The 20,995-nt window shown below is 45.7% G+C and overlaps 1 pseudogene across 1 annotated transcript in view; it reads left to right on the top strand.

The window, feature by feature from the left end:
• The window catches only part of LOC147717630 (E3 ubiquitin-protein ligase TRIM39-like), a 245,838-nt pseudogene extending 225,132 nt beyond the window's left edge, over positions 1-20,706 (top strand). The window contains exon 8 of the transcript XR_015296081.1: positions 20,532-20,706. The product of XR_015296081.1 is annotated as an E3 ubiquitin-protein ligase TRIM39-like (transcript). The remainder of the gene's footprint in view (positions 1-20,531) is intronic.
• Positions 20,707-20,995: the final 289 nt, after the last annotated feature.

A 20,995-nucleotide genomic window follows, 5' to 3' on the forward strand; every position in this document is an offset into this window, starting at 1 on the left:
GACTTCCAGACCTCTCCGACCTCTACCTACATCTGCAGCACAGCTGAGATCCGTGGGTGCGACGAGACACGTGAGACCGTCCATCTTGAAGAAACTGCACTTCGCTTCCAGCACGACTTCAGAGGCATCCTCGAGAAAGTGCTTTGGGGATTGAGAAGCCCCAGCCCCGAGCAGCTCCTGCACAGAAGATCAGCCCTCCTGCATCCACGAGATCTGCGTGGGGCCCTTTTGCTTGATTGCTGCTCGACGCGTTGTTTGGTCCCTTGCTGGCTGGCTAGTGGCCTCCTAGACGACGATCCACGAAATCTACACCGCTGGTCTGGTTGCTCTAGACTGGCCCTGCAAAGGAGAAGCACCCCGGACCCTCCTGGTCCGCACAAGACGCCTTTTCCACTCACCGCGTGGGTTGCCTTTGCCAAGGCCTGTTGATGCCGAATCCGGAACCAACTCCACCGACAGCGATAGCCTGCGTGGGACAGCTCGTGCCTCCATCCTGGTTGTCGAAGACACCACCTGGTCCACGTGGCTGCAGAGTCAAGCGTCCACTTTTCACCTGATCGCGACGACAGCATCTGGTTCCTTCCTGGTTCCACACCGGTCACTGGCTAGTGACTGTGAACATTGACCCCTCTGCTTTCAGGTCTTTATCTTCCTCGATCCACCCTTGGATCGGTCCGGACATCTTCCTTCTGGTCGCCTACAGCATCTTTTCTTCAAGGCTTCATAGACTTCAACGCGGAAACCCGACACACTTTCACACTTATGCACCCGCAGCCCGTGGGTGAGGTAACAAGAGCATTTCGGTGCTCAAGGGTAGATTGACTCTCCTAGTGTCCAGTTATCCTGTCGTTTTAGTCCTAGCTATTCGGAACTGTCTATTGTTTAACTTTTCGTAATTTGTACTGTCCATTGACTTTGTCCCGCATCTCGCGTGCACTTCACACTCTGCACACGTGTCCCGTGGGCCTCCTATTACTTATCTAAGGTTAGGGTAGTGTAGTCCCAGCGATCCTACAGCCTCTGGACAGCTCCATTCCTTTTATCGATTTCCTTATACCATTTACTTAGTATGTGGTTTGTCGTGCCCCTAGGGCACCATTGTAATTTGTGCAACTTAACGTATTTTTCTTAAGAGTCTTGTCATGTGCTTAGCCCTCTGATCTCATAAAGAGTTCAGAGGTGTTTGTTAGTAATAAATATATTGTTTATTTTCATAACAACCTGTGTGGTGTCCTTTCATTTGGTATTCAAGGGGTTATATGTGGTAAAACAGCTGGCTTCACATGTCAAAAGAGTTTAGCCTAAGACTGCTTTGTCCATGCTACCATTAGGATAGCTGGTCTATAAGGTTGACTTACAACCAATCACCATAAGGGTTGTTTGGACTGATACAAGGTGATCACTAGAACTAGTGAGCATCATATATCAGGCCAACTTCTCACATTGGTGTGCAGCGGTTGGGATTTGAGCTTGCTGTTGTTTTTACCAAATATAATCTTGAGATATCATTTGAAAGATCACATAAGGTACAATAGGTACATATAACAAGCTTAGAAATACTCTGAGTTCTACTGAACCAGCTGTTGTAGTAGAACGGGAGTAACACACCCTGACTACAACACTTAGCAAGGGATCAGTAGGAAAACCCATAGTGTAGGTAAGTGCACCACTTACACCTCACTAGAAAGCATGTCTATCACAGGAGAGAACTCAGTGGCTCCCCCTGGGATTACTGACCCTCCACAGGTCGTTTCCAGATATGCAGCACTCAGCTTCCAGGAGATGAAACAATTGTGTACCTCCAGGAAACTGAAAGAGGTTTCCAACCCTACCCTTCCTTTTCTGTTAGGTCTCTTAGAGACATATGATGCTAGAAGGGCTTCTAATCCAGGCCCCTCTGATCCTACAGATGGAAGCATACCCCCTTAGAAGATGACCCTGAGTCTAACCTCCCTGAAACAGAAGATGTAGATAGTAGGGAAGATGGGAACTCATCTGAGGAAGAGGTAGACACTGGTCCAGTTATAGTCAGTAGACTTCCCAGGGCCAACTTAAGCCTACATGGGGATGGAGCTGGGGGAGCCCCGGACCTATCCACAAGCAGGCCTAACCTTGGGAATATACGAGTTAGGTCTCACTCTAGAGGCTCTAACAGATCCATTCACTCCCATGTCTCTTAGGCATCTTCTCAGAGAGGGGTGACTTCCCCTCAGAGAAGAGAACATGAAGCAAAGATGAAGGAAGTGAATCTGAGGATCCAAAGGGAAGAACTTGCCCTTGCCAAAGAGAAACTTGCCTTTGCCAGAGAGCAGAAATTGAGTGGGTTAGAACCCACTGGTGGCAGCATTATCCCTAGAGATAAAGACAGGAGTTTTGATAATAGACACCTGAGTAAAATAGTGCCCCACTATAAGGTAGGGGATGACATCCACAAATGGATGACTGCTTTGGAGAGGGCCTGCAAAGTACAGCAGGTACCCCAGAGTCAGTGGGCAGCTATCTTGTGGCTCTCCTTCGAAGGCAAAGGTAGAGATAAGCTCCTCACTGTTAGAGCTGAGGATGCTAATGATTACCAAGTCCTGAAAAATGCACTGATTGATGGGTTTGGCTTAATAACTGAACAGTACAGGTTGATGTTCAGAGACACCCAGAAAACTCAGTCTCAGGATTGGACTGACTTTGTTGATTGTACCACTAAGGCTTTGGAAGGCTGGTTACTGGGAAGTAAGGTTACTGATTACACAGGATTGTATAATCTAATTATGAGAGAGCAAGTCTTAAATAATTGTCAGAACCAGTTATTACACCAGCACCTGTTAGACTCTGATCTGACCTCTCCACAAGAAGTGGGTAAGAGGGCAGACAAATGGGTCAGAACCAGGATTAGGCCTAAGAACCAGGGTGTTGACCAAAAGAAAGAATCAACCAAGCCTCAAGAGAAGGGTGGGAATAAATCTACAGATCAAACCACAAAAGGTCCCCAAAATCCTCTGAAGGGGGTGGGTCCCAGAATCCTTCCAATACACAAAAGAAACCTTATTGCCATGCCTGCAAACAGATAGGCCATTGGAAAACTGACAGCAGTTGCCCAAAGGCCAACAATAAGGAAAATGTTCCTCCAGGTAATACTCCAACACCTCCTGTTACTACTAGTAGTAATCCCCCAGGTGGTGGGAGTGCCCCCAAGAATTTGGTTGGGTATACCTGGGGAGCTCACGTGGACTCTGGCCTAACCAGGTCCCCTACCACAGATACTCCTGTTTGTGAAAATTGCATGGGGTTTGCCAACTTCACTGCTTGTCCCAACAGTTTGGACAAGTACAGACCAGAGCCCCTCATCAATGGTCTGAAAGTTGAGGCCTATAGAGACACAGGGGCTAGCATCAATTTGGTGACTGAGAGCCTAGTCCCCTCAAGGCAACTTTTACCTGGAGCCACATACCAGGTGACCAACATTGATGGAGTGCAGAGAGATCATCCCATGGCAGTGGTAAATCTCAGCTGGGGAGGTGTCACGGTCCCAAGAGAGTGGCAGTGTCATCAAACTTGCCTGTAGATTGTCTACTGGGGAATGATTTAGAGATCTCAGCCTGGGCTGAGGTTGAGCAAGAAACCCATTTTAAAATGGTAAATCTCCATGGAAAGGTTAGTGGGGCTGTGATGGACACAGCCCCAATCCAAGATGTCCTCCCTGAACAGGTCAGGAGGGCTGTGCCAGTCTCAGCCCAATCTCAAACAGATTCCTTCACTGAACAGGTTGGCAGGGCTGTGATGGTAACAGCCCATACCCAAACTGAGTCCCTTCCTGAAAAGGTTGGTGGGGTTGTGATGGCCACAGCCCAAACTCAAACAGATAATAGTGTTGTGAAGCCTGAAACTATGGATCACTCCCCTCAAACAGAGAGCATTGAGGAGGAAGAGAAATCTCCCTCCCAACAGACTTTAGGAAAGGATCAGCCTCCTCAGGGAACTGATCTTACCCCTTGTGAAGAAACTGCCCCAGAGGTAGTCAGGCCTAACCTGACTGAGGCCCTGATGTCAGTGGACCCTTCCAAGGTGGGACCCAGTCTGGAGCAGGTAACCTGCCCGTCTCTACCCTGCCTCAGTCAGCCCAGGGCTGTAGAGGTCAGGGAGGCCAGAGGTGGACCCCAAAGGGCCCCCTGTCCAAAAGAACTCCCCAATCAGCAGATTAAGGGCACCAAAGCTAGCAGTCCTAGCCAGGTGAAAATAAAGCAAACTCCTGAGGGATCCCCCTTAAACTTAGTTAGGGACCTCCCACAGATGGACACTGTTGGGCACAGCCAAACCTGGGACCTGAGGGCCCCAAAACCTGATCTGTCCCTCCAGTAAGCCAAACAGAGGGACCCAGCCTCCAGCTTTAGGTAGCCAGAGGTTGACCCTGAGAGCACACTGCAACTCAGTCCTGGAAAGAAAGGCATATATGGTGGATAGTGATTGGAGGAAGTTGAGCCCAACATTAGTAGGGCCTCACTTCAGTACTCCATCCCAGCCCCAGCCTTTTACTTTGCCAAAACATACCACAGGTAGAGATTCCCTATGATGGAGACCCTCAGATACCCTTAGGGTGAGGGATTGCTTAGTGGACCATGAGATAGGGGGTAACCATGCCAGTGCATGCACCTCCTCATATGGCCACTCAGGCAATATAGGCTTACCTGGTCAAGGATAGCCTTATCTCCTTTCGTTTGGGGGGGGGGGGGGTTGTGCAGGAAGGTGGATATCTGACTATGGCTACCCCCAACTTTTTGCCTAGTGTTTTGCTGGTTTTCGACATAGTTGGCCTGGGATCCTGCTATCCAGGACCCCAGGCTTCCTGCTCGATCTATTAAAATGGACTCCATGTACCTTAAGTACATATCTAATTGGATACTGGGTCACTTTATCAGTCCCTGTACAGTGTACCTTAGGTATCCAGGGCATAGGTGCACCCAGGGCCTACCAGGGGCTGCAGCATGTATTATGCCACCCCTGGCTGCCCATCCAAAACACACAACTGGCGGGTAACCCAGCTGGGGCAAGGTGGTGTAATCACCCTTTGCTTTAGATATAGTATACCTATATCTAACCCCAAAATGGACACATATACTCCTATAAGTCACTCCTATGGCAGACCTTAACAATCCTGGAGGCAGGTTGCTTGGAATTATGTGAGATGGTGCTCTAGCATGAGCTGAGCCTGTCTGCAGCTTTCGGAACCAAGTCCTTTAGCTGTTTCCATGATAACGCTATACCATATACTCTTAAGTGCATTATAATCCTCGTGGCTATTGCTAACTTTGGCATAGCATTATCAAAAGATGTCGAGTAAGGCGTCATACAAATTGGAATACTACCCCCTCGCCAATTCTGGCGACGGGGATAGCGTTCCACCCTTTTAGAGGGACACGACATGTATGTAACGGTGAACCCCGGTTAAAGTTAACTCGAGTCTCAGCATCACAAAATGGATGCTGCCACCACAGACACAAGTCTGACCTCCTGCTTCTGGGAGTCCTTCCAGCGAGGGAGGCTTGGACAAAGGGTTTCAAGCCTTGGGAGGTGCTAGCACCACCCCAGACAGGATTTTGTGTTTTGAGGTAGGACAGGCTGAAAGGAATGAGACATGCCTGGGGCACACAAGGTGTCCCTGTGTATACCCCGGTTCAAACCAGTTGCTGGGGCACTCCAGCCCAGCTCTGGCACGAAACCGGACAAAGGATAGGGGCTGTAACCGCCCCCCTTCCTGGTCCCACCCATAGGAGTGACCTAGTCATAGTACAGCCCCCTTTAGGAGAATAAAGGTAGGAGCTGGTCCCATTACAAATTAGATTAATCCTGATTTGAAACTACAAAGAAGAGTCTCTGGGCTTCGACGTTCTGCTCCACAGAAGACTGAAGAAATCTCCCTTGTGGCCAAGGAGTGACCACCCTGCACAAGCAGGCCCCATCAAGCGTCCTAGCGGTTGACTTTGTCGTCCTTCCTGTCGGAACCAGACTTCAGAGCCCGACGAGATCCAGACTTCCAGACCTCTCCGACCTCTACCTACATCTGCAGCACAGCTGAGATCCGTGGGTGCGACGAGACACGTGGGACTGGCCATCTTGAAGAAACTGCACTTCGCATCGCTGGTCTGGTTGCTCCAGACTGGCCCATGCTTCCCTGGAAAGGAGAAGCAGCCCGGACCCTCCTGGTCTGCACCAGATGCCTTTTCCACTCACCGCGTGGGTTGCCTTTGCCAAGGCCTGTTGACGCCGAATCCGGAACCAACACCGCCGACAGCGAGAGACTGCGTGGGACAGCTCGTGCCTCCATCCTGGTCGTCGAAGACACCACCTGGTCCACGTGGCTGCAGAGTCAAGCGTCCACGCTTCACCTGATCGCGACGACAGCCACCCGCACACACCACCAACTAATCCGAAAGGCCAAGAAAACAGCATTCAAGGATCGACTAGACAACAACGCCCACAACAGCAAGGAACTTTTCAACATCGTCAAGGAATTTACCAACCCCTCGGCCAACTCCAACGACATCACCCCCTCTCAAACCCTCTGCGACTCCCTGGCTTTATTCTTCCACAACAAAATTGCAGACATCCACAACAGCTTCGACAACCAACCCGGAGATCAACCCACCCAACCATATGCTGAACATTCTCCCCCCTTGAACACCCTCAACGACTGGAACTCAATCTCCACTGAGGACACCATCCGCCTGATGAACTCCATCCACTCAGGATCCCCCACAGACCCATGTCCTCACCACATCTTCAACAAAGCAGACTCCGTCATAGCACCGCACCTCCGAGACGTCATCAACTGCTCCTTCAACTCCGCCACCTTCCCGGAAAGCTGGAAACACGCTGAACTCACCGCCCTTCTGAAAAAACCCACAGCGGACCCCACCGAACTCAAAAATTACCGCCCCATATCGCTCCTTCCTTTCCCGGCCAAAGTCATCGAGAAAGCTGTCAACAACCAACTCGCCGCTTTCCTCGAAGCCAACAAATCCCTCGACTCCTCACAATCTGGCTTCCGAGCAAAACACAGCACTGAGACCGCCCTCATCGCAGCAACAGACGACATTCGAACTCTACTGGACAATGGAGACACAGTCGCCCTCATCCTCCTCGACCTCTCTGCAGCCTTCGACACAGTCTGCCACAGCACCCTTTTACAACGCCTCAGAAACATCGGAATACAAGGAAAAGCACTTGAATGGATCACCTCGTTCCTCACCGGAAGAACCCAGAGAGTCCGCCTTCCACCATTCAAGTCCGAGGCCACTGAAGTCATCTGTGGCGTACCACAAGGATCCTCACTCAGTCCCACCCTCTTCAACGTATACATGAGCCCCCTTGCGGCCATCGCTCGCCAACACAATCTCAACATCATCTCCTACGCGGATGACACTCAACTGATCCTTTCTCTCACCAATGACCCCAGCACCGCCAAAACCAACCTACACGAAGGAATGAAAGAAGTTGCCGAATGGATGAAACACAGCCGTCTGAAACTGCACTCAGATAAAACAGAAGTCCTCATCTTAGGTACATCCCCCTCTGCTTGGGACGACTCTTGGTGGCCGGAAGCCCTTGGAAAAGCACCCATCCCGACAGACCACGCACGGAACCTAGGCGTTATCCTGGATTCTTCACTTTCAATGAACAGACAAGTCAGCGCCGTATCCTCATCCTGCTTCAACATTCTTCGCATGCTCAAAAAAACATTTCGCTGAATCCCCACCGAAACCAGAAAAACAGTCACCCATGCTCTGGTCACGAGCCGACTGGACTACGGAAATACCCTCTACGCAGGTACTACCGCTAAAATCCAGAAGAAACTCCAACGAATCCAAAACGCCTCAGCCAGGATCATATTAGACATCCCGCGTAACGAACACATCTCTGGCCACCTGAAAGACCTCCACTGGCTACCCGTCAATAAGAGGATCACTTTCCGACTGCTAACCCACGCACACAAATCACTCTACGACATCGGACCAGAATGCCTCAACTCACGACTGTCCTTCTACACCCCCTCCCGCCAACTACGTTCTTCCAGCCAAGCCCTCGCCAATGTACCCCGCATCAACAAGACCACCATGGGAGGAAGATCCTTCTCATACCTGGCAGCTAAAACATGGAACTCACTCCCCACTTACCTTCGCCTTACCCAGAACCACCTAGCATTCAGAAAGCAACTTAAAACGTGGATATTTGACAAGTAATCCTCCTCCCCTCCCTAAGCGCCTTGAGACCCTCTGGGTATGTAGTGCGCTATATAAATTCTTTGACTTGACTTGACTTGACTTCCTTCCTGGTTCCACTCCAGTCACTGGCTAGTGACGGTGAACATTGTCCCTTCTGCTTTTTCAGGTCTTTATCTTCCTCGATCCACCCATGGATCGCTCCGGACATCTTCCTTCTGGTCGCCTGCAGCATCTTTTCTTCAAGGCTCCATAGACTTCAACGCGGAAAACCAACACACTTTCCCACCTATGCACCCGCAGCCCGTGGGTGAGGTAACAAGAGCACTTCGGTGCTCAAGGGTAGATTGACTCTCCTAGTGTCCAGTTATCCTGTCGTTTTAGTCCTAGCTAGTCGGAACTGTCTATTACTTACCTTTTCGTAATTTGTACTGTCCATTGACTTTGTCCCGCATCACACGTGTGAGTTCACACTCTGCACACGCGTCCCGTGGGCCTCCTATTACTTACCTAAGGTTAGGGTAGTGTAGTCCCAGCATTTCTACAGCCTCTGGACAGCTCCATTCCTTCTATCGATTTCCTTGTACCATTTATTTAGTATATGGTTTGTCTTGCCCCTAGGGCACCATTGTAATTTGTTCAACTTAACGTATTTTTCTTAAGAGTCTTGTCATGTGCTTAGCCCTCTGATCTCATAAAGAGTTCAGAGGTGTTTGTTAGTAATAAATATATTGTTTATTTTCATAACAACCTGTGTGGTGTCCTTTCATTTGGTATTCAAGGGGTTATATGTGGTAAAACAGCTGGCTTCACATGTCAAAAAAGTTTAGCCTAAGACTGCTTTGTCCATGCTACCATTAGGATAGCTGGTCTATAAAGTTGACTTACAAGCAATCACCATAAGGGTTGTTTGGACTGATACGAGGTGATCACTAGAACTAGTGAGCATCAAATATCAGGCTAACTTCTCATAGTTGAGGCATCAGATGCTCTCCCAGCAATTCTGCTGTTTGGGACATACTAGTGGTAACAGGAGGGGATCTTGGCCCTCAAGGACCCTCAGTATCAAAGGGGACTTCATCCCTCAATGAGTAGTGCGCCAGGAGGCTTGTTTCAAGAGTGATGGACAAAGGGGATGGGACCTAACAACGAGCTCTCAGCAAACCCGCTGTGTGGGACTCACTGGTGGTACCAGGAGGGGTTTTTGCCCCCAAGGACTCTCATCATCCATCAATTAGTGCACCAGGAGGCGCGTTTGCAGGGTGGTGGACAAAGGGAGAGGGGCATTTGAGCTTTTAGCAATCCTGCTGTTACCCCCTCTAAGTTCATAATTTAAGCCCCTCCATATTAAATTTCAAGCCCCGGGGTTCAAATGTGGGGGGTCCGCGCTGGCCCCTCCAATATATTAAAGGAACCTTAGGAGGGGGGCTCCATGCCCTCCTTTTGTTTTGTATCCCTACATGCACCAGGAGCTAGCCCACTCGGAGCCTATACTGTAAACAAGATCAGAAGACCGCACTTGGTTTTGTAAAAAGATTTGCTGCAAGATCTCAAATCAGTCATGATTTTTGCAGTAAAAAGACCAGTGCCTTTTGGCCCTGACAGGGTCCCTGTGGGACCCCAGCACCAGGCCTAGGGGGTCAGGATATTCCTGCCCTGCGCCCTTCTCTTTTTTACGTTTTTCATTGATTCTCGGATGAGTCCAAGTCCCAAGATGACTGCCAACACTTTCTGGTTGAAGTGTTGGGAGCCAGTAAGATCTCTGCACGAGATCCGGAGGATTTGCGTTGGGGTTGCGTCCCCAAATATACAAATTTAGTTTTCTTTTAAAACCTCAAAAATTACCAAACAGATTTACACCAAATAACAAAAAACACTCTTTTTGAACTAAGATCTAGCTTAATGCCAAATTTGGTGTAATTCCGTCCAGCGGCTCGGGCTGTAGTTGTGTTTAAAAATTCCTATGGGAATTAACATGGAAAACACACTTTATTTACTCCCTCTTTTCCCCCTTGACGGATCATCCCGAAACTTTCCATGCACATAAGACTTACCGGCACACTTATATTTGAAAATTTTATGAAGATTCATCAAATGGTGCTAAAGATATAGAGAAGTCCATAAACACTTTTCGTATGGAAACTAGGTCCCAGTCCATCTGCTTTCTCCCTTAAATGGCTATTTATGTACTTTAGGTACACTGCAGATTGGATACTGGGGTACCCTGATCAGTCCCTAGTATATGAGTGGTGTGGCTCACTGGTTAGAGGCGGCAGACCCGGAAGCAGAGGACGGCCCATGACCAGGGTTCAATTCCCGACGCGGCAGGGTCGTGGACCAGGGTCAGCGGACTCGATAATTCTCGCATCGGTGCCTACTCTAACCAGGGATCACACTCGGCAACTCTGGGCATTAGCTTGCCTCATCTCCACAACGGCCCCCCACATACGCTGGGGATGCCTGGCTTCACCTTGGAGATACCCAGAAGGGACTATCTCACAGGGAAAGCCAGGACGGGTTCCCCAGCGGTCTACAGCGCGGAGATACCCATTGTGGGGTGATTCATGCGCTTTACAAGACATCATTACATTACATGATACACATGTACCAAGGGCATAGGTACCCCAGAGGCCTCCCATCAGCTGAAGCATGTATTATGCCACCCCTGAGAGGCCATTCAAAATGACACAACAGGTCTGCTACAGCAACCTATGTAAGCTGGTGCTTGCACTACTTAGATATAGTTACACTATTTTTATCTAAATCACTACACCTAAAACTTATCAGTCACCCCTATGGCTGGCCTTATCAATCCTAAAGGCAGGGTGATGGGTTGTACGTGAGAGGGTGCCCCTGCATGAATACAGCCCCTCTGCAGCCTTCGGAAATCATTCTCCGTGGTTGTCTGTGATGCAGCCAGACATATAGGTTAAGTTGCGTTATAACCTTGCTGTAAATGCTAACTTTAAAACGGCTGTTTAGAAACATCGTGTTTGGTAAACACCTTGGAATCATACCTCCACACCAGTAACTGGTGTGAGAGGTATGATTTCACCCTTCTGAAGCGAGCTTTGTGGGGTTACCTGTCTACCCGGTATCAGCTATCTTGACCGGGGCAGCACAAAATGGATGCTGCCAGCCACAGACACATTTCTGCCCTCCTGCTGCTGAGCCAAGCTCGAGCAGAGGAAGGCATGACAATAGGTATCCTGTCACAGGAAGGTGTGACCACCTCCAAGACAGGTTTTAGTGTAATGGGGCTAGGTTGGTGCACTCTGAGAGTGCCAGAGAGTCTGCACTGGGTGAACATTTGGTGTCCATGTCCATTGTCCTGCTCAAACCAGTTCTGGAAGCCATTAGCTCCTACTCTGGCGCAAAACTGGACAAAAGACATGGGTGTAGCCCTCTGTCTTACCCCTCCCGTAGCAGGGTCCCCTGAATCTGTCCACCCCTTCCCATGGGTATAAAATGAGTTACCTGGCTAAAGGACATTGGATTTTACCTGGACAAGATTCTACTACAGAAGATACCAAGTACTTTGACTGCCTGCACGACGCTGGACGACTGAAGAATCTTCATTGGAGTAAAGGAGTTACTCCCCTGCACTAGCAGGCACCTAAGCACATCTGACCGGCTTGCATCTCCGAAGCTCCTGAGGACTCTGAAGATTTAAGCAACACAAGAGGAGGAATTCATTCTCTTACTTAAAACGCGCCGCAGGGTGTGTTTGCAGACATGTCACAGGCCACGCTCCCTTCCTTCACCACTGTGGAAACACGCCCGGTGGCGCATTTTAAGTTGGAGAATTCATTCTCTTTCAATACTGAGGGTCCCTGAGGGCCAAATAGCCCAACAGGTATCTCCAGTAAGCGCCAGAGAGCTGCGTTGCAGACAGGTGTTCAGAGGCCACGCCCCTTCTTACACATCTCTGCCACGCAGCTCTGTGGCGCTTATTTGAGGTACCTAGTGGGCTAGTTTGACTTTAGGGACCCATAGGATTGAAGGGGACATAATCTCCCAACTTAAAACGGCCACGGGGCGTGTTTACACAGTGGTGAAGGGAAGGGACGGGGCCTGAGGTGATGTGTTCAAACACGCCCTGTTGTGCGTTTTAAGTAGGGGAAAAAAGTCCCCTTCAATCCTGAGTCACTATGGGTGCCAGGTAGCCCACCAGGTGCTTCCTGGAAGCGCGACTGCGCTGCGTTGCAGAGAGGTGGTGCCCCTTTTTACATCTAACTGCTATGCAGCTCTGGCGCTTACTGGATGTATCTAGTGGGCTAGTTGGATTCTAGGGACCCTCAGGATTGAAGGGGAATTATTTCCCCAATTTAAAACGTGCCAGAGGGTGTGTTTGCACAGTGGTGAAGGGAGGGGATGGTGAAGGAAAGGGGCTCTATATATACTGGACCGAAGTAAAATCAGCCGAACTACGAATTCCGATTTACTCACCTGTTATCAGGAGAGACCTCAGTGCTGCATCTTTGAGCCCAGAACTGATCCTGAAAAGTAATTTTAACCGTACTTAGCGGTAACTTGAATTTCCTTCCATAGGATATCATTGCCTGCTTTTTGCTGAAAATTTTTATAAGTGTCGATTTTTGAAACTTACAAATATCCGTCTAAAATTAGTCGAACTACGAATTCCGATTTACTCGCCTGTTATCAGGAGAGACCTCAGTGATGCATCTTTGAGCCCAGTACTGAATCTGAAAAGTAATTCTAACCATACTTACCAGTAACTTGTATTTCCTTCCATAGGAATCCATTGTATGGTTTTCACCAGAAAAGTTTCCAAGTGTAGATTTTCAAAAACTACAAATATTCCTTAAAAATCGCCTGTATGACTTAAACGCATTCTTTCAACTGTTTACAGTAGATGCACCAGTGCTGGATCCAGGATACACCACTGAGTAAGAAAAAGTAATGATAACACTACTTAACTGCTAAGTGAATTTCCTCCCATAGGATAACATTGGTGATTCTATGTGAAAAAGTTTCTGTCAACTTCTAAAATACAATAATATTCCGTAAAAATCACTACTGTAACCAAAACGCTTTTATTTAACTGTTTACAGGAGATGTCCCAGGACTGAATCTAGGATCCAGTCCTGTGGTTAGAAAAGTAATCCATAAAGTAATTAATTGCATTTAACTAGAAATTCACATTGAGCTCAATGTTGCATTGTGTTTGAAATTGTGTTGCTCATTGCAACAACTGTAACTACTGTACTTAAAAGTCTATTGCCTATTTGCAAAGTATTTAAACTAAAGTCATTCATTCCGAGAAAGTATAATTTGTACTGTAATGTATAATGTAATTATAATGTAATTTAAAAAATAAAATATCTTAAAATAAATAGTTTTAAAAAAATTTAGTAAATCAGTATAAAAAAAATAAATATAACAATTAATACATTTAAATATTGTCATTTACAAAACCTTTGAAATTCACTGAAAAAACCATAGGCTTCAGACATGTTATAGTTAGGAATTAGCATTTAAAAAACCATTGAAATTCACTGAAAAAAACATAGATTTCAGACATGTTATAGTTAGGAATTAGCATTTAAAAAACCTTAGAAATTCACTGAAAAAACCATAGGTTTTAGGGGTGTTATGGTTAGCTGGACATTTCACTCGTCAAAGATTTATGACACATGTAGATAACTTGACAACTAGTGAACGAGTTGCACTCAAGCACCTGACATCTAATAAGGATATCATTACATCTAATAAGGATATCATTATAAAGCGGGCTGACAAGGGTGGCAATATTGTCATCCTTGATAGAAATTACTTTGAGAGCGAAATTTTGGGCCAATTAAACAATGAGATTTTTTATAAAAAAACTATCCAACAATCCTATTTTTAGAGTTACAAAACTAATCAATGATCAACTTAGATTATGGTTCTCCTCTGGGTTACTAAATGAAGATGAATTTAAATATTTAACAGTAGACAGACCACGTCATCCATGTCTACACTGCTTACCAAAGATTCATAAGAATGCCACTAGACCGCCAGGAAGACCAATAGTGTCTGGCATAGGTTGACCTACTGAAAAAATCTCGGAATTTGTGGACACCTTTTTGGAGCCTTATGTGGCTAATCTTCCGTCCACCATACGTGACACTAAGCATATTTTCAATATCATTATGGATATTCCTTGGGATGAATCAATGATTATGGTATCCTTAGATGTAGTCGCCCTATATACTAATATATCTCATGAACAGGGCCTTGAATCCCTGCGTCACTTTTTATATAAAAGACCTGTTGAGTTACTTGACCATTCCAATATGTTTGTCGACATGGCCCGCATGATATTAGAACACAATGTGTTTTTGTTTAAAACTGACTGGTATCAACAATTGTGTGGCATCGCGATGGGTTCCAGATTTGCGCCGTCTCTGGCCTGTCTCTTTATGGGATGGTTCGAGGCGGCGCATATCTGGGGCTCATCCGGTGCACATTGGCATGGCTACATAATGTATTTTGGGAGATACATAGACGACTGCTTATTGATATGGACAGGAGGAGAACCAGAGTTGCAGCAATTCTTTGATTTCCTTAACAATAATAGTTTCAATATGAAGTTTCCCATGAATTATAGTGCTGTATCCATTGTATTTCTTGATATTGAACTATTTGTGGAAGAAGGGAAGATTAAAAGTAGAATGCATAGGAAAGAGACATCATGTAACTCACTGCTTCATGCAGATAGTGCCCACCCAAGAACTCAGATAAACTCTATTCCCTATGGAGAATTCTATAGGGCTCGTAGGAATTGCTCAGAGGATGAGGATTTTAAAAATGTCACCAAGGACATGGAAAATAGATTTTTGTCCAGAGGATATGATAGCAAAGTTGTGACAAAAGCAAAGAAACGTGCACATGCATTAGCTAGGATAGACACCCTTAAACTGGATAAATCAAAAGAAGTAAAAAAAATCACCTGTAAGGTTAGTGACCAATTTCCATCCATGGTTCCATAAAATATTTGGTATTCTAAAACGCCATTTACATTTATTAACTGCGGATGCACAACTTCAAAAACATGTATCAAAAGAACCCCAGTGTAACATATCGAAAAGGTCAAACCATTGGCAGTCTGATCAGCCCAAGCTACCCTAAAAATGATGGATTTAATCCAACATGGTTACATAGACACAATTTGGGTTCTTTTAAATGCACTAATTGTAGCATGTGTAGGTTTGCACTTAAAGAAAAGAAGGACTTTAGATATAATGGCTCAAAAACCTATACAATTAGACAACATATAGATTGTACTACTAAGTATGTAGTCTACATTATTGTATGTAATTGTTCCAAAATCTATGTAGGTAGTACGATCAGATTCAGAAAAGGGGGTGGTGATGAACAGAGTGTCTGAATTAAGCAGACCACTCTTACCCAGTCCAAAGATCAGGGCTTGATCCATCACTGTTATTTATCTCACTGCACCATCCCAGCTCAGAACCTGGCTATATGCAAATCAGTCTGTCCCTGGCCCAAAGCATCATGAGAACAGGGCAAACTAAACTACCAAGCCAATTCTTCACCAGAAAGGAGACAAGCTACCGGGGACCGGTTTCTGGCATTTCAGCCGTCTTCGGCCGGGCTTGCTTGAATCCTGATGGTGCAGTGAGAAAGGGACTCATGTCTGAGTATACCCTGCCACACCTATAGTGGCCAAAAACGATTCAGAAAAGGGGGTGGTGATGAACAGAGTGTCTGAATTAAGCAGACCACTCTTACCCAGTCCAAAGATCAGGGCCTGATCCATCACCGTTATTTATCTCACTGCACCATCCCAGCTCAGAACCTGGCTATATGCAAATCAGTCTGTCCCTGGCCCAGTGCATCATGGGAACAGGGCAGACTAAACTACCAAGCCAATTCTTCACCAGAAAGGAGACAAGCTACCGGGGACCGGTTTCTGGCATTTCAGTCGTCTTCGGCCTGGCTTGCTTGAATCCTGATGGTGCAGTAATTCAGACACTCTGTTCATCACCACCCCCTTTTCTGAATCATTTTGTCCACCATTTTGTCCATGCAACAATATACCTTCCCACCGGCTTTGCCCACAGTTTAATAAGCCACAGCTAAAGTCATAATGCCTTTAACATGTGAATTTCACAAAACTTAAGTCAGGCATTACTGCCTTTCTCATAACTCTTAATAATAAATCAAACCTACAAAATCTGACACAAACTTTCCTAATGAACCAATAAGGCCTATAGCCCTTACAATTGGCTTGACAACCAACACAGGCGTATTGAAGTGCACAGATGCTGTCATACATTATAGATACAGTTCTAAAATTACAAATATGTACAAAACTACAATTGGGAACACAATATACACCCAACTCAAAAGAGCCTAAAAAGGATTAGCACACTGAAAATCTTCACTTTCCAGGGTCTGCCACAGGGATGATGAACCCCAAAACCCTTGCCTGCAAGATTTCATGCAATAAAATACATGTCTACAGTCTGTAAGCCAGCATGATTACAATCCACCATAAAAAGCCTATTGGCTTTAACAAATGTTTTAACAAATAAGCCAAGCCTATTGCTTCTGTCATAATGTTTAATAATAAAATAATTATACCTATGGCTTCGGACATATCTTTTAACCATGAACCAATCAGGCCTCTATGCTTCATCATTATCACCATAACCAACTGAGGTCTACTGTACTGAGCATAGGATTTCAAACAAAGCAAGAGTCAAGCAAAACTTAAAAATTAAAAATGTAAACAATATAACAGTAACCAAATCAAAATACTTGATCTCGTAAGAGGGCCTAACAAGGTTTATCACAGGAGAAAACTTCTAACCCCATAGTTTGTCAGAGGTGGTAACGAACACTAAAAGCTTTGCTTCCAATGGAGATCTGCACTTCTATGTAATAAAATACCTCTCTGCAGATTATAATAGAGTAATGACAGCCCACCCTTAAATGCCTATTGCCTTTAGCATATCTATTTCACAATCAATAGGTTAGGCCCACAGAGTTTATCATAATAAGCAGATCTAGTTTATAGCCTTGGTCATTGTCTTGCCACCATAACCAACAATGCCTTGCTTTATTGAGCATAATCTTTCACACATGGCACCAGAGAAGAACAAACCTAATAATGTAGGAGAAGAGTCTTAATAGCATCACAGTGGCATCTGTGTGACCCTAAAGGGCAAGCTCTATCCATCACAGTGACATTTGGGTGGCTGAAAGGACAAACACATCAGCTTTCCTCGATAAACAGCCTAAAACAAGCGGCTGAAAAATCAAGTGATCAAAGCTTGTTGGAGGGTAAGTAATCCTTCTGTGGAAGCTCCAGCAGATAAATCAAAATGTGGGTGGTCCCACTCAATAGTACTCCTGAAAGCTCTTTTTCAAACCAAAAAAGGTCTGGGCATTGCTCCCAATGATAGTAACCACACAGGTGCTAACCATCACATTTCTACAAGTGTGACAATTCCTACTATTTCAGGCCTCCCAAGCTATAAGAATCATTTAGATGGCAGGTAATGTATTAATATATATTGAATTAATAATTACCTGTTGCGGTCATCTCTAAATTAGCTAGACTGCCATATTGTGGCAGACTGTCACAAGCACCATTGTTGACAATTGCGTACGTTTCGTTGCGATATATGCTAAAATCGGGAGATCTGTGATAAAATATTGAGGAGACAAAGCCTACGAGGACTTCCAGGCGCTAGGTCTTGCATGAGAAAACCGTGACACACATTGGATCCTGGACCTGAGGCGATGTAAATATTACCAGCCGGTGCCACAAAGGGTGTTACGTGGGGATTAAGTGGGGGAAACCAGGAAGTTGGTTTTTCAGAAGGTGGTTGGGCTAGGATGTGAGAGCAAGGCAAAACAACATAAAGAGGAAGCGAGAACGGACACTAGCGCTGCAGGATTTATTTGGGAAAGCAGAGGGGCCACTGGTAGCTGGAAGTAGAAAAGAAGTACACGGGGCGGAGGAAAACGGGGCTCAGGGACGTGGGCGGTTTGTTGTGGTAATAATGGGACATGGTTTAAGGGGGGGCTGCTGACTTCTGAGGGACAGAGGTAGAAGGAGCAGGGTAGCTATAGTATGGGGGGGCAGAAACCGGGCGCCCATACAGTGGTGTAGCCTTAAGGTGCCAGGGCAGCAGACTGCCTAGGAGGTGGAGGTGACGACACGTGAATGTAGTGAACGCCCTGCATTTTGTAACCAACTAAATTCCGCCTTACAGTGCATTATTGTAGGTAAGTAGGTACCGCAGAAAATTGCACTGTGCTACACGGCAGAACCATGTTGGAGTAGAGCGCCGTTGGGTGGTGCTTTGCAGTGGAGAGGGAGTGCAGGGCAGTGCTTAGTTGTCCAGTAAAGTGCATTGGTGGGATGGGAACATTGGTCCAGATTAAGGGGAGGTAAGAATTCTTACATTTAGGTAGATGTTGGAGTAGATTTAGACCATCCAGTTGAGGTTTACAATTTCAATTTGGGATCGCAGTCCTGTTAATCTAAATTCAGGTCTACAGCTACTAGAATTGAAACAAAAACTGGTGTTGATAGAAGACTGCCGCAAGGGGATCTAGGATACGTGAGCATTTTAGTCGACTGCATCGAAAGGAAATATGTTTTTATTCCTTACCCTTCCAACCAGCCCATGGAAGAACCCTTTTAAATTGAGGTAGGGGTCGCCTCAACTACCGCTGCAAAATGCCCACATCATATGCGTGACACGTCTCGTAAGGGTTGGATCTTTAGCCAAAACCCAGTGGAATTCTGAGATTGTTTATTTTAGCCTTTACTCAGAGACTACGAGCTTCAAAATGCTACTTGACCCCCTCATTAAAAAAGAAATCTAGACATGGGTGGCTTACTGTGTTAACAATTGCACCTTTTTAAAATACGGAGCTGCACATGGATCTGCACTTTGGGGCTTATTTAATGGCTGTTGGCAGTCTAACTGAAGACCCAGGCTACGGGCATGCACCTCCAAGGCTATAGTCAGAGGGGAAGGGATGATCGGGAGAAGGATGTTCGCTCAAATAGCCAGTGGTGCGCGCGCACCACAGAGTAGTGGGGGGATGGAGCTCAAAAAACACGCTAAACCCAATGGCAGCCGGGAAAAGCCTGATCACACGCACGAGCAGCTTTCAGGACCCCATACAAAAAGACTCTTGCTGCACGAGCTGTGCTGTGCACTGCAACGCAGGCGCGAGCTCTAAAAAGGGACTAAGCCCTATGTGAAATGGTGCCCACGGGGTGAGGAGGCAGGCAACTCCAAAATGGAACCTGCGTGCCTACAAGGAAAGAAAAGTGGGCTGCACAAACCTTGTCTATCTATATACATTTTCATATGTGCATATATAATTATTTTGCTAAAAGAAAACTTGAGAATACAATATATTTTTGCAACTTATCTTCAGGCTACATTGGATGAATTTTATGTGCGTTATCAATAAAGGAGGTAACCAACCGAGAAATGGTTTTATTGAAAACCAAGTGGTGACTTTTTTTGGGTCACAATCTTTTATAAATGAAAGAAAATGAGGATAATTGAGGTAGATAGGCAGCATCCTAACGAGGTTGAAAAATGACACTGCTTCTTTAAGGGAGCCAGCTGCAGACATATCCCATCATGCCCTGCAGTTTCAGTAGTTTTATTGACGGGAGCCTCTGCATTCTTACACTAACAGTACCATTCTGTTGTTTCCACTTAGGAGTTAGTAAGTTGTTTATGAATATTCCTGCAGTGAAGACCTACTAATTTCCTAGTTAGTTTTATTAGTGGTTAAATTGTTATTAATTCGGTGTTAAATATCTCAGTATCATTGAAGAGCAAGGACTCCTTGTTGACAGCTGCTCAATATTATGGTATCTCCGGGACCGTGTGGTTACTTCCTATTCCGGTAAAACAAATTGTAAATGATAGAATTGTGGTGCAGAAATACCGGTCAGCATCGGTAATACCATCGCTTTAGGATCCCCCACTCACCAAATTCTGCTTAACCCACTGAGTAGGATAATAACTCGTGTTGCTAAATAAAACTATAACAATAAATTTAAATCCTTCTCTAACTGTGTCCACTCTGCTTTAGTGGAACTCTCAACATTCTAATGGTCTAATAAATGTCTGTACATTATGATAGAACAAGAAACTCTCTTAATGCTGAGCATAGAGTTTGGATTGGAGTGAACAAATACACCACATAATCTAAATATTAGAAAGGTAAAGAAAAAAAAATAGAAGCTGTGTTCCATTAAGTGCATTACTGTCTCTAACCTCAGTGTATTGTGTATTTAATGTTTTTCAGAAAGTGACATCCATCAGAACTGGTGTGTACTGGCAGGAATCTATGCACATAAGCAGAGGTCTGGAAGAGGAGCAACCCGAAGAGAGTAGCATCTGCTAAAGACTGTAGATTTTCCTTTCATTAAAGAAGTTGTTGTCACTGATCACAATAAATACTAAGCAATCACTTGGCTGAAGCTGCCCCATGTTCTGTTGCTTTAACAAATTCATAATCCTAAGTGTGCCACTCTGCAGTTATGGTTATATTGCACTTTCCATTTAAAAGAACGTTTTGATTTGCTACTAACTGATGAATCTGAAGAAATGTGTGTGTCCAGCTTAGTTATGCCATATCGGATTTCGACAAGACACACCTAGGAAGCTGTGATGAAGGGGAAGTCAGGGGAAGTCAGAAAAAAAGCAATTTCCGTTTCAAGTCCAATAGGAATTTCTGCTACAGAAGACACCTGTGCAATATAGGGATTG

The sequence above is a fragment of the Lissotriton vulgaris genome, chromosome 5, assembly GCF_964263255.1.
Source record: "Lissotriton vulgaris chromosome 5, aLisVul1.2, whole genome shotgun sequence".
Lineage (NCBI taxonomy): Eukaryota > Metazoa > Chordata > Amphibia > Caudata > Salamandridae > Lissotriton > Lissotriton vulgaris.